The sequence below is a fragment of the Camelus dromedarius genome, chromosome X (assembly GCF_036321535.1).
Source record: "Camelus dromedarius isolate mCamDro1 chromosome X, mCamDro1.pat, whole genome shotgun sequence".
NCBI classification, from domain to species: domain Eukaryota; kingdom Metazoa; phylum Chordata; class Mammalia; order Artiodactyla; family Camelidae; genus Camelus; species Camelus dromedarius.
This window is the reverse complement of record NC_087472.1, coordinates 34,766,070-34,778,750: the sequence shown is the minus strand read 5'-3', so window position 1 is coordinate 34,778,750 and position 12,681 is coordinate 34,766,070. Positions and strand designations below refer to the sequence as shown.

The 12,681-nt window shown below is 46.9% G+C and overlaps 1 protein-coding gene across 1 annotated transcript in view; it reads left to right on the top strand.

The window, feature by feature from the left end:
* COL4A6 (collagen type IV alpha 6 chain) overlaps positions 1-12,681 on the top strand; it is a 264,531-nt gene that overhangs the window by 189,420 nt on the left and 62,430 nt on the right. The gene's annotated exons all lie outside the window — the stretch shown is intronic.

The following is a 12,681-nucleotide window of genomic DNA, read 5'->3' as shown; positions in this document are numbered from 1 at the left end:
GAGACTGTTATGCTTGGAGTCTAGGACACGTAAGGATGTTTAGGAGAAAGATAAGCGTTTACAGGCAAAGCCGAGTGGTGAAGGGCTTTCAATGCCCAGTTAAGGAGTAAGGGTTTCATTTCAAAAGTAATAGGGAGTGATGTACAGTTCTGAGCAGAGGAGCAATTGATCAGACTTAGGAAGATTACTGTCTAGCCTGTTAGATAGATGGCAGCAATGTTTGACTGGATGCAGAGAGAACTCCAGAGGCTGTTGTCATTCTCCAGGGGAGAGCTAATGAGGGACTGAGATAAGCTTTGGTTATAGGTCCCTCCAGGGACCAATAATAGTGGTGTGGATGTGGACTTGGGAAATTGACAGGACCTAAGCAGTAAATTCGAATGATGGCTCATCTTTATAGAGGAGCTGGAAGAAGGTGTAGGAGATGCAGGAAATCACCAAGAGACAGGCAAGAGCCTTTGGGTGGAATGGAAGGGGCCGGTAAAGGAGACTGTGAGCTGATAAAAGACTAAAGAGCCCATAGTATAGAGCAGTGAAGGCCAAGGAGAGGGTTCGAGAAGGGAAAAGTGTTAGTAGTGACACAAGCTTCCAAGAAGGCCTATGGGGTTATTTAGCAGGGGTCACTGGTTACTTTCCAGACAGGACTTGCCAGAGAGAAGAGTTGGTCAGCCCATATGGCCAGGTTTGGGGAGAGTGGCAGGAGAGGAAGTAGAGGCCATGAGTGGATATCTAGTCTACCCAGACGTTTGTTCTGGGACGGTGGTGGAGACATGGAGTGGTCAAAAAGGCAGAGGAAAGATTTGTGTTTGTTTATTAGTACCAGGCAGACCAGAGCATGTTTGGAAGAACAAAGGAGAGCCAGCAGTCGAGAAGATATAAGGGGGAGGATGGTGGTTCCCGGAGTAGGGTCTTGAGGGATGGGAGGGATCCCCTGAGCCCTGGAGCCGCCTACCTGGCCATGCTTGTTGAAAACTAGCCTTGCTGTCCCTTGATTTCCACCTTTCCCTTAGTCATGCTCCTTTGTCTTGCCTTTGGGAGAGCTTTCCTCTCCCAGAGGAACTTACTAGAGCTTTGTGCGCACCCCCCCCCCATACTTCCTTACTTTTTGTTTTCTTCTCCTGGGTTCCGGAGACTGATCGAAACTAGACTAACAAAGAAACCTCTCTTTGTCAGTTCACAAGTCGAGAGAATCAATTAGCTGCCAGTTTCTTAGGCCACAGGACCCGAAGCACTCAAAGCCTTGAAGGGGAAAGCCCTGGAAGGTCTGTTTACCACTCAGCTCCAGGGGACAATTGTTGCTACTCAGCCCTGACAGGCTTCACTGGGGGCTTCAGCTCAGCAGACCTCTCTGTTCCCTTTTTCTGAAAAATTGCCAGCACTGGATCGAGAAGCTTTTAAAATCCTCATAAAGCCAGAGAACGAAAAATGTAGTGATGGATCGAGAGGTTCAACCTCCCTAGGCCAGGCCCATGGACAGGCCAGCTCTCTTTTCAGAGCTTTTTGTCCCCTGTGGCCCTAGGGTTGGGCTCATCTTGCTTCCTTTTCCAGCCGCCACTTCCTCCCCAACTGCCCACCTGGATTCCTCTCAGAATCATTTCCTGATTGATCCCGAGCTCTGCTTTCTCTGGGAACCAGATCACTGTTTTAAGTTGTTAAAAGTGCATGCGTTGCTCCTGTCTCTCAGGAAACAATGGGGCAGAGTGAGAGAGAACAAAAATGCAAATGACACTGTGGAAGTGGGGAAGAAACCATGAGTCTTCAGTGAACTGTGAACCTGTGAGCTCCCTGCTCCTCTGCCTACACATGCCATTGACGCTGCCCTGGGAGTTGGCACCAGTATCTCGGTATCAGCGTAAACCACCTCCCTTTGAGTTGGATCCTACACCGAGCTAGGAGGTCATGTAGACGTGACGTGACATTGCTGACCGTCTGGCAGATTTTCTCCACATTTGGATCCCCAGGTTGCTCTCTTTGGCTCCAGACTGGTCTTGACAGCCTTGATTCAAAGACTAAATGGTATACATAACTTCTGTCTCTCACCAGTCCCGACTTCTTACTTTGAGCCGGGCCAAATTTTCTAGTAAATCATTTATGAGGAATTGCTGGCTCCCTTCTGGCTCACTCTCCAGCCTGGCCCCCAAATCAGCTGTGTCAACAGTGTTTTGCCATCGTCCTGTTGGGCCTATCCCTCTCCCTCAGCCCCCCACCCCCACCCCCGGGACCTCAGATGCAGGTGCCAGCGTCCAACCCTGGAAAACCCCACCACCTGCTTTGCCTGCTCCTGCTCCTGGGCTGCCAAGGATTGTTTGAGGAAGCTTCCCCAACAAAAGTATGTTCTCTAGTGTCGGCAAAGCCCTCAGCACTGCTTGGCAGCTGGTCACACTTTTCTAACAATTGACTTCCTGGTGTGTCCTCCCCAGCGTCTCCTCCCTGCCCTTTCTGGTCGTCCTCAACCTCAAAGACCTTCACTCTCGATCTGCGACTTCATTTCCTATATGGATTGAGAAAATTGAGGTCAGTTTGAAATGGACTTTCCTCCACTTCCCTCTTACTTACCAAAACTTGTCCTGGGTCTTTTTCTTTACCTCCTCTTCTCTCTAGTTTGGAGGGATAGAAGATGCTTCTCTACCTCCAAGACAAACCTAGCAACAGCCCTTGGGTACTGAATTGCGTCCCTTCTGCCTTCTTCTGCCTTACGGTGTACACATGGGTGTGCATAACTAGTCTTTCTGACTTGGACTGAGAGCTGGCTCTCCCAGGGCAAGGCCCACGTCATATTCACCTACGTGTTCCCAACATGTAGCACCGTGGCTGGAGCACAGGAGGCACTCCACACGTTTACTCAGTTGATGAGTCATGAGGGGACCAAGTAGATGGATTTGAGTTCTTTGTCCTTTGTGCAGCAACTTAATTGGTTAATAAGGACACCACTGGTCAGCAAGAAGGATGGAAGGGAAGAATTGAGAGGATTCAATAAGCTCCAGATCCAGGCATTTGGGAGGAGTTACTGGACATTTTTGTGGGAATTTTTGACCCATAATTGACCTGTCTCTTTTTATAAAGGGAGTAACAGAAAGAGCAGTAGACTGGGTCTGGCTCTGCTGCTCAAAAGCTGTGTGGGTCCATGGACAAGTTCATTAACCTCTGGGCTGAATGACCTCTTTAGTACATTGAGGACGGGGTTATTATGAGCATCAAATGGTGTCACGGACGTGCAAACACATTGAAATCTGAAGCACCTCTCCAATGCAAGCTTGTGGCTTCTTCCCAATGCCACCCTGAGCACTAGAGCTTCTCTGTATCTATTCCACAGCTGCCTCCAAGGCCACAGCCCATCTTTCCTGTTGTACACAGAGCTCAGTTTCATCTCAGCTCCCAACTGTCCATCATGTAAACGGAAGAGATATCAGAAAGGTGGAGCCCTTACCCTTCACGTCTCCTTTTTGGCCTGGGCCTGTCTGTGCCATGAAGGCTTCACTTGTCCCTAGGGACCACTGCATACAGTGGACATGGGGAGCTGTCAGTCATCCCATCACCTTGAATTCATCCGCTGCTGGCTGGGAGGCACTGGGCGGGCTACATCAGAGGACCAGCAAGCCCAACCACTTTAGCAGATTCCTGTGCCTATGGGCATTAGTATCGGGGTTGAGATGCCTCTCTATCTGCATGGGTGTGGAAATGAACACTCCTTTGAGTCAAAGTGAACACAGGGATGTGGGCTTGCACAAGAATAGCTCGGAGACTATGTGCCTAAGTTGTTCCTCTCCCTGCCCTGCCCTCCCCTCCCCTTTCAGAGCTCCCTGAGTTCTTTGGCAAGGGGTCCTACCAGGGAATTTCTTTGATCCTATCCCTCTTTTTCTCCTTCTGTGTAAGGAGCAGGAATTGGTTACTCCCTGTTACCTTCCACGCCCCAAACTTGATGGCTCCTAACCAGAGACTTGGGGAAGCCAACATTGATACAGAAGCAATCTGCTCACACCAGCTCAGTATTGGACCAAAAGTTGAGCAGTATAACAATGATGGGTCATGTATTATATTGGAGAAAAATGCCACAAGTGTCCCTCTTCTAATGGGATAGATACACTATGGCAAAAATTGTAAAATGAATTTCTGCCAAGTCCTGTTTCACTTTGATTTTTTATTATAAAATCTTGGCTATGTTTTGCTAGGAAAAAAAAAGAAAGAAAAGGATCAGCTTCAGGTTGTAATTCAACCATGTATTTTTAAATAAACCATGTATTTTTAAACTACAGTAATAGGATAATAGGGTAGGTCCAATCATTTCTGAACTATAATGGCAATCCTGTGCTAGACAGTCAATTTGCTCCTACCTTTCACAGCTTTAAATTCTGCTCCTTGTTTCCTTTCATTATTTTTCCTACTGAAACCGCCTCCTCATGACCTTTGTTCATTTAAGAGCTTACTGCCCTATGAACCCAGCAAAGAAGGATTTTTGAAAATTGGTACTTTGATGACTATGGTTTTTTTCCCCCAGAGCAAAGCTTCATCAATGGAATGAACCCTCAGCTCCTTTTCATGTGTATTGTCTCAAGTGATGCTCAGAGCAGTTCAGGAAATAGGTAGGACAAGTAATATCCCCACTTCACTGATGAGAAAACTAAGGCCTAGAGATTAATTGGCTTTCTCAAGATCATACAGTTAGAAAGTGAGGGCAGGAAATAAAACCTTATTCTTAAGATTCTGCTTTAAACAGGTGAATTTTTCTGTTTACTAGAAGGCTGTCTTAAGAGGCCTGTGCCGCCAAATCATACACAAGTTGTCTTTCAAATTCTAAGGAGGAAAACAAAATATTTATGGTAAACGTTTCCAGCTCGTGTGTTCGCTTTAGGTTGAATTCATCCTAATAGATAGAGCTGTATTTATTTTCTCATGCAGTCTGGAAACTCAGTACACACTTTCCAGTATAGTAAGGCCCTTTGTATAGTCTGCATGTGCATTTGAAGGGCTATGGGGACGCGTCCAGCCATTTGTGATGGCTACAGAGGTGTTTGGTTGTCTTGTTTTTATTTTTGTGGCCAACTATTAGTCATATTTACAGTTTCACTTGATTTGGGGCTCTTGACCTTCCCGATTATACTATTATCACAAAAGCAAAGTTTGTTCTGGTTTCTGGTGTCATTTTATGAACATGTTAATAGAGAAAAAAGAGACCTGAAAATTCGTCATCAACTTATTTGCCTCTATCCGGCAGACATCTCTGCTTCATCCCATTTTAACAATTATTGGTATTCCCCAAGGACCAGGGAAAATAGAACATGTTTAAAGACAAAATTACCAATTTCTGCTCACCCTAGTGATAATCAAATTAGTATACTGTGCCTGTAGTCCCCCTTCCGCCCTTAATTCAATATGCTAGCATTAGGGACTCGTAGCACATCAGAATTTGTCTACAAGAACCTGGTAAACTGTCCATTGCCCACAGACTGATCACCAAGGCCACCTGAATTGTGAAACAAGAAGAAATCTTCCATCTTTTTAAGTTCTAGGGAGGGCCAGCCCTTGAAGTAAGTGCCTTTTATGACTTAAATTAATTCTGTTGAGTGAGTTTCTATTAAATCATACCTGTTCCAGTGAAAAAAGATTGGGCAAATTGAGATAAATTGTTCCAGTATCAATGAAAATAAAACTATTTTCTGCCCAGAGTAGCTCTCACTGCCCCTCTTCAAGTGGGTTTGTGTTTCTACTTTCAGAGCCTAATTCAATGCAGAGAGGCAGCAGAAGATTTGGTATTGGCGAAACTGGCTTCCCCAGTTACTTACTGTGTGAGCTCAAGCAAGTTCCTTACCCTCTCTGTATTTCAGTTTCCTCATCTGTAAGATGCAGCTAATACCCACCTCATAGGGCTGTTAGAGGATTAAAGGAGAGGGATTAAAGGTGACGGCACTTAGTACATGCTGGGTAAAAAGAAGAGAAATATGAGTAAGCAGGGAGAAGGAAAGGACGCAGAGCGTGGCCTAGCAAAGAGTTAACTTTAGCCCTCTTGGAGGTGTCTTTCCAAAAATTTCAACATGCTGACAACAGCCAATGGGATGGGTGTGTGTGTCTTTGCAAACAGAACGTGTAGATGCATGTCTTCATGCCTGGGCTGGCTGCTTCAAACCCTGATTATAGCCTAAGAACTAGAAAACAAATGTGTTTTCGTTTGGGTGTTGAGGGTGGAGCCTCTGATACTACTTCTCAGCTGTGGCAGACACTCAGAATTTGCGGGGGTTCATTCTTTGCTAGACACCAAACACTTTTTTTTTAATTTTTTATCGTTTGGAAGATGAGAAGGGTCACTGCCCACGTAGGCCAACTGTAGACGATAGTAAAATAACATCATCAAGCTGAACCAGGGCTTTCCGGGCCACCAAATGGATCTGTATATCCGTATGATATGAGTCTTTATCTGCCATACTTTAGACCTATTCTTCACCTCTCGGTGCTCTTTCTCTCTCGTTTACTGCTGCAGACAGTGCTAGCCCATTAGTGCTGTCCCTAGGAGAGTGGCTGTAGTTCCCATTTGTTGCAACAGAAGGAGCACGGAGTTGATTGGGAGCCCCTGATACAGACTCTGCCACTGACCAGCTGTGTGAAATTAGCAAGCTCCGTTGGCTAACTGCTCTGCGGCTTACTGCCCTCCGCCTACCTCACAGGTGTATTGTGATGCTCCAAAAGAGTGGCGAAAGGAAAAGTGTTCTGAAGTTTCTCAGCTTCCTTCTTACCACATATTTCATGGCTGGGAGAGAGACCCCCAGCTACTTAGGCCAGAATCTGTTAAGTTCTTGCATCCCCTCTGCCCCAACTCCATAACTGAGATGGGAATTCCAGTTGAAAAGTAAGGACAAACTGTGGAATTCAACCTGGTCCTAGGCTGGCAGGCAGGGATTTCTGCTCCTCTTTTCTCAAAGGCCACCGGGGAGTTTTCAGGATAGCAGCAAAGTCTTCATTTTGCCCCTACTGAGACTTGGAAGTGGCCTTCTTAAAGATTCCCAAGGGCACTTTTAATTCTGTTTTCATTCATTCCACAGTTAGGCTTCTTCCACACAATTAGGTTTTGAGTGTCTACTGCACTCCAGACACTGCATCTCTCAGAGATACCAAGGTAAACAAAATCACTTGAGCTCCCTGCCCTCTCGGACCTTCCAGTCTAGTGGCAGAAATAGGTGTGGAACATCTCCCAAATTGTTCCCTAGGTATCTGAACCCCCACCTCTCAAAGGTGAACTCTTCACCTTCCCCCCAAGATCCTTCCTCCCTTAGGCATCCTAATGTCAGTGAAGAGCTCCACTTAGTCACCCAATCAAGAAACCTTGGGAGTCATCCTTTGCACCTCACTCTGTCTTACCCACCAATTCCAATCTAGCATCAAGTCCTATTGTTTTTAGCCTCTGAAATATCTCTGAAATCTATCTCATCCCTGTCTTCACTGCCATGAATTTAGTCCGAGTCGCCATTATTTCTCTCCCAGCAATCACAACCTCCTCGGTAGGTTCCCTGTCTCTGGTCTTGCTGCCCCATCCGCTCCCTTCCACTTGCGATGTGTCCAGAGGTGAAGCTGTATGAACTCGAGTAAGTCCCTTTCCCTTTCTGAGTTTTAGCTTCTCCATCCTAAATTGGATAATTTCCTAAGTCTTGTACGGCTCCCTTTTCTATGGTTCTGGGATCAGCTGATTCTTGATTGTACTCTAGTGCAGCTATCCAGACTTCCAAAGAAGATATTGCTATATCTGGGCCACTGGCTTCTGGGTGTGTATATCCGTTCATTCATTTCTTCATTCAGCAAACATTTACTGCACACCCACTGTGTACGAGTCACTGTACTTAGCACGAGTGATTCAATTGTGAGTAAGACACAGGCCCTGTCATCAAGGAGCTCAATCTCTCAGGGTACAACTGGGCAACTTAGCCCATTCTATATAGTTGGGGTAATCATGGAAGTTTCCCTGGAATAGCTGATATCTTGGTTGTAGCCTGAAGGATAAATATGAGCTAGCCAGGAGAACAAAGGCAGGTATAAAGGCCCTAAGGCAGGATGCTGGGAGAGAATAAAGCTAGATTGGAGGATGGCAGACCAATTGGGAGGCTGTGGCAACACTCCATGGACAAGGGACAAGGAAGTCTTGAATTAAGACCACAGAGGTAGAGAGAAGTGGACAGGTTTGAGTTTTATTTTGGAGGTGGAATTAACTGTCCTTGCTGGTGAATTGAATGTGGAAAATGAGGGAAAGAGAGAGGTCATGGAGGTTACTTGGATTTCTGGGTTTATCAGCTTTGTGGCTGGACTGCCATTTATTGAGTCAGTTCCATTAACTCTGGAGGAAGGGGCTGGTTTGGGGGATGAGATTGGGGAAACCATGAGGAGTTCAGCTTTGATCATGTTGAGTCTGAGTTGGAATATCCCAGTGGAGAAGTTTGGTAAGCCATTGGCTATAAGGATCTGGCACATGGAGAAAAGAAATCCAGTCTGGAGTTTCAGACTGGGGAGTCATTAGCATGTAGATGAGATTTCTTTAAGGAGAATAAGTGGACACTGAAGAGCTGAGTACCCAAGAGAACCAGGACATCAGTGCTAAGAGGGGAAATCCTCTCACAGCTACGGAGTGCCCATTCAGGCCTGGACACACATCTCTGCCCCAAAGAGAGTTGCTCAATGATATCTGTGCACCTCCCAATTAAACTGAACAGAGGGAGTATTAAGTACCCAATTGTAACTTCTCCATTTTACCATAAAGATACCTAAAGAAAGGGAACTGATAAGGGCATGCCATCTACCAGATGTTTTACATTCACTAACTCACTGAGAAGCTCCCAATAATCCTCCACTAGAGCTATCATTGGTTGGAGCTCTAGAGACTCAGAGTGGTTAAGTCACTTGCCCAGGGTCACACAGCTATTAAATGGCAGTAAAATCTGACTCCAGATCTGTCTGACTCCAGAGCCTGCACCATGAGACCACCTAACAGCATGGCACCACCTCTCGCGGTATAGCTTGAGCCTTCAGAAAGCCTGTGGACCCTCCATTTCCCTTCTGTGCTTCATAAACATCATTTGCATCCCCTAGCTTAACACTTTGCTCTCCATTAATATACAAATCCCCCGGGGAGAAGTAAAGCACTAAGTTGTGTCAGTCATTTATGCCTCAGTGGGAATGAGTTTCAGATTCTCCCTTAGGAACAAATTTTAATTTTATAGGAGAAGGACACTGGAACCTTGAGGGACGGAGAAAAAGACAGAAATGGGCCTGGTGAGGAAAAGTCATCCCCCTCTTAGTTTCACGGTTCTACCGGGTCTGAGGCATGTGCTCTTAAGATTCTTCGATGCTATTTCTGCATATGTGTACTATATATGCAGACCCATTTCTGGGTCGGCTACGCCCAGGTATCTGGGGCTGGGGCATGGGTGTGCTCTGATCTAAAGTGTCCTGAAACTGCATGCTGACTCCAACCCACTGTGGTCAGCAGGAGGCAGCCAGCCCCTGGGCTGCAGTTGTGAAACTAGTTTCTGGCCTTAGGCACAAGCCCCACTTGTCCTCTTGAGAATTAGACCCTGATGTGCATATTTAAAATCCTGAGCAGATGGAGGCAGGAGAGCTTGTTGGAAAGACTTGGAGAAGTCCCTTCTGCCCTGTCTGGGTCTATTTGCCAAAATAAATGACATGTATCGGGGCAGGGCATTGGTCCAAGCCCATTGAAATTCTGCTAGCAGTCCAAACAGTGATGGTGTTTCAGATTGGTTCTATGAAATGATCAGTTAGGAAGAGAGAAATGATGGGTGAGCATCTGGCTATGGCAGCCTACTGATGGGGACAGTCCCAGGGGCGGGACGGGGGTGGGGGGCAGCCTCAAGGACCCCTCCCCCTCCCCAGGACATCTGGCAAACAGGGAAAGAGCCACACGCTGGCAGCAGGTGGTCCAGTTTAAGTCCCATGCCATTCCTCACTAGCTACGTGACCTAAACAAGTCCTTCCCCTTCTCTCAGCCTCCTTTTTCCCCCCATGTATAAAACAGAGCCTGGATGGAATGGTCTCTAAGGGCCTGTCCTGCTCGAACATTCTGTGACTTCTCTGACACTGGTTTGATTTCTTTTTCTCTGTAGTGGAAGAGGCCCACCCACCCACCTGCTTATCTGTAGCCGCTATGTTCTCACACTGACCTCTGCCGGCCATTCTGAAAACTGCCACCGATAGCCTCTAGGGATGAAAACAAGCAAACAAACCAAAACCAAAAAAAAAAAAAAAAGCCGTTCATCATTTATTTTAGTATTAAGCTTCAGCAGTACACTGGGCATGTGACAGAAACCCTATTCATTGGAGACAAGGGGAAAAGATCATAGAGCTATATGCACAGAGTAAGCAGAGACGGCTGACAAAGTAGCTCATGAAAGAAATGTCTCTCCATTTCTTTTCTTTGCCATCTTCATTTCTTCATGGTGCTCTGTGCCACTGTGTGAAAGAAAGGACCTCAGTGGTTGGGAAGGCTCCTGGTCTCGTATCCTGCCACTACTGGCTCCAGAAGGGGCTGGCACCATGCTGAAGAGGCAGTTCTGGGCCAGCAGGGCCTCAGAGGCCTCAACATATCCCACAGGCCCTGCCTCTGGCCCTTAAGCCTGAGAGGTTTCTAGCTGGGACCAGCCCAGAAGTACACCTTCCTCCAAGAGGGTACCGTTTCAAATGCCCCTTTGGAAAGAGAATTTGAATTCAAACTCAAAGGATCCATGAGTTCTTTCGGAGGCTCACTTTAAGCTCTCTGGCCGGGACAGCAGAGTGAATGGAGTCGGAGATGTGACTGTGGCAAATGCAGCATGCCTTCCCAGCCAAGAGAAAGGGAGTGGGCTGTGGAACCCGCCCTTTCTGGATGGAATCAGACTTCCTGTGAAGTCCAGCCCTAGAACTGCCTCACCCCTGCGTCTCTTTGCTGGTTCTTGCTGAGCATGCACTCACAAAGGCAAGAGACCAGGGCTGGAGTGTGCCCAGGCCATGCACTGCTCAGGCTCTAGTGACGTGAGCAAAATGGGAACGGGGCCACCCCACAGTCTGCCCTCTCGATAGCTGTTCACTGGTTTCTCATGCTCTCCACCTCCCTTCCCTTGGTGCGCAAAAGCTTTGGGCAGGGCTCAGATTTGGGTCAAGCATTCAGTGCCCTGACTTCATCTCCACTGCTAGTAATAACATGGTCTCAGCCAGCCTGTCCTGCCCCCCCTCCATCCTCCCACCAACCAGTTCGCTCCTCCCCCAACAGCTGGTTCTTATCCGTCTCCCTTGTTCCAGCCTCAGGCTAGCTGCCCTGGCCTCATGCTGACACACACATGTTCTCCCAAACACTCGTTGATGAGTTTCAGCCCTGAAACACCGTCTCCCTCCCATCCCTTCTCCGTCCCCAAATCTCTAAGGGTTCCCCATTTCCTGACACACCAAGTCTTCAACTTTCTTGTCTTGCCTTCCAGGCCTACTTCGGTTGGGGCTCATTTAGCCTTTCCAGTGTGGCCGTGGCCCACGCCACCCCACCGCCCCCTTCAGCCATGGACAGAATATAAGCGTCCCGCAAAGCATCCATGGCCGGCCCCGCCTTTGTGTTCCTGCAGCGCTTGCACTTCGTTCCAGACTTTAACTATTTGCTATGGTTTTGTGTACGTTAGTCTCAAAAGCTAGGCCCACATTTTCAACTTCTTTGTTAATCTTCAATAGCACCCCAGCACTATTTTTTTAAGTATTGTTCTTTTAGTTTCATATATGTGTGTGTGTATATACATGCATATGTATCTATGTGTATATAGACAGTTAGATAGTAAAAACTTATAAGCGTAGTAAGTAACAGAATCATTGTAAACAAAATTCCCACGATAGGAGGTAAGAGCATAAAAGGTGGCAGTTCCCCTCCCACCCCATCGTTCCCCGAAATAAGCCTGTGAAACAGTCTGCAACCTAACGCCCTCTGTTGGTTCTATGTTGGGTGTCAAGAAAGGTTGAGTGGTGGGTGGTACCCCCCAAAGAATTGCACCTCCTTGGGAGGAGCATCTTTTACTTCTTTGCAAGAGTCCTAGGTTAGGTCCCCGTGGGCCTGATTGACACTGGAAATTTTACTCTAAAGGCCCCACATAGCTGACGGCCACTTGTCTCTCCAGTACGTGATTCTAACCACTGCAGAAAGCATCTGTCCTCTCTTCAGCCCTTTTAAAAGTCAGCCTCGAGGGTGAATATTAAAGGGCACATTTAATGGACTTTACTCAGAGGTTTTCACAGATCCATAGGAAATTGCACAGTCAAGAAAGGGGCTGAGAGGCGGAGACGGGGAAGTGTTTATGAAAATAGGCTCTCTACCTGGTACAGTGTTGTGTTCTCTGAGAGTTAATGCACATTACTAATGCTTTTCATTTTTCTGCCAAGAAAATTCAGTCCCTACTGGGATTTGTTCTAAATGATAGACCAGCCCGCCTGTGTTGCAAACACTGGAGTTAATTCTCTGTCTCCACCGGCTTGAAAATGTCAGCCTGAACTCTCAGACTTAATTGTTACAGACACTTAATAACCCGGACATTCAAAACCCTCAGGCTGCTCCCTCCTGCTTTCATAATTGATACTTAATGGCTATTCTCAGGCTTTTTGGATTTTACACATTATACAGATGGCGGGGGGTACAGGGAAGAAAAGAGACATCGGGAGGAAACAAACAGTGTGTGTATG